The sequence below is a fragment of the Tupaia chinensis genome, unplaced genomic scaffold, assembly GCF_000334495.1.
Source record: "Tupaia chinensis unplaced genomic scaffold, TupChi_1.0 Scaffold000320_1, whole genome shotgun sequence".
Taxonomy (NCBI): domain Eukaryota; kingdom Metazoa; phylum Chordata; class Mammalia; order Scandentia; family Tupaiidae; genus Tupaia; species Tupaia belangeri.
In genome coordinates this window covers 6,469,713-6,470,792 of record NW_006159813.1, presented here as the reverse complement: position 1 = coordinate 6,470,792, position 1,080 = coordinate 6,469,713, and the positions used below count along the sequence as shown (strand labels likewise).

Here is a 1,080-nt window from a genome sequence, read left to right as displayed (position 1 = left end):
TGTTGAGAGGAAAGAGCAACAAAAAAAAAACACCAACAAAAAAAAAAAAAAAAAAAAAAAAGATGTGGTTTATGAGAGTCTGCTGAATCTAGGGAGTCATTATGAAAATTTGAAATCAATATTCATTTTAATTTGCTATGTCCCCCAAAAAACAAAGAGCTGAGAAACATACATGAAAAAAGTTAGGAATTTAATCAATGACCTACTTTTTTAATATTGGTTATTTTTTTAAAAAAGATCTATTTTTAAAAGAGACAAAACAAGATGAAAAGTAGCAGGTTAAAGTGGAAATAAAGAGGCCATCAGTAACAATACAGTTTCTGTCAAGTTACTTCATCTCTCTGATCACGGCTTCCTCAAATGTAGAAGCAACTGTTGGCAGTTTGTAGTCCCCTCCCCAACTCCAGAGGCCCTGTTTTATTTAGGAAGTCTGGGGTGGGCCCCAAGAATCTGCATTTATAACAAGTTCCCAAGGGATGCTGCTGGTGCTCCTGGCCCAAGGTCCACATTCTGAGAACGACTGGCTTTAATGATATCTAAATCTCTTTCCAGCTATTGAACTCTATTTTTCTTCCCTAAAAGGACATAAAACAAGAGGACAGATGAGAATACTGATAGAGAGCAGAATTCCCTTTCATCAAGCCATAGCACTTTTAGAATTTACCCCACAGATAAAACTACTGAAATTTTTATTTCTGCATTGCTTCTAATAAAGTCTGAAAATAGCCCAAACATCCACAGAATACAGTCTCTGAACTCGACTTTGCTATATCCCTACAAGTAACACCATGCAGCCACTTACTCAGAAATGATCGTGCTGACATTGGAAAAGCTCTAATAGAAATGGTCATTCAAAAAAGAAGAGGGGGGAGAGGGCCGGCAGGTGACATGGTAGTTAAAGGTGCTGGACTCCCACATGGCCAACCGTGGTTCGAATCCCAGATCTGGTGGCTTGCTTTCTCACTTTCCCTCTCTGGTCAAATTCAAAAATAATAATGATAAATAAAGTTAAGTAAAATAATTCTTAAAAAAAAAAAAAAAAAAAAAGAGGGAGGGGGGGGTCCCCCCCGTCTCGCCGGG

General features: G+C 38.0%; 1 protein-coding gene across 1 annotated transcript in view; it reads right to left on the bottom strand.

Moving 5' to 3' along the window:
• MED13L (mediator complex subunit 13L) overlaps positions 1-1,080 on the bottom strand; it is a 296,775-nt gene that overhangs the window by 73,632 nt on the left and 222,063 nt on the right. The gene's annotated exons all lie outside the window — the stretch shown is intronic.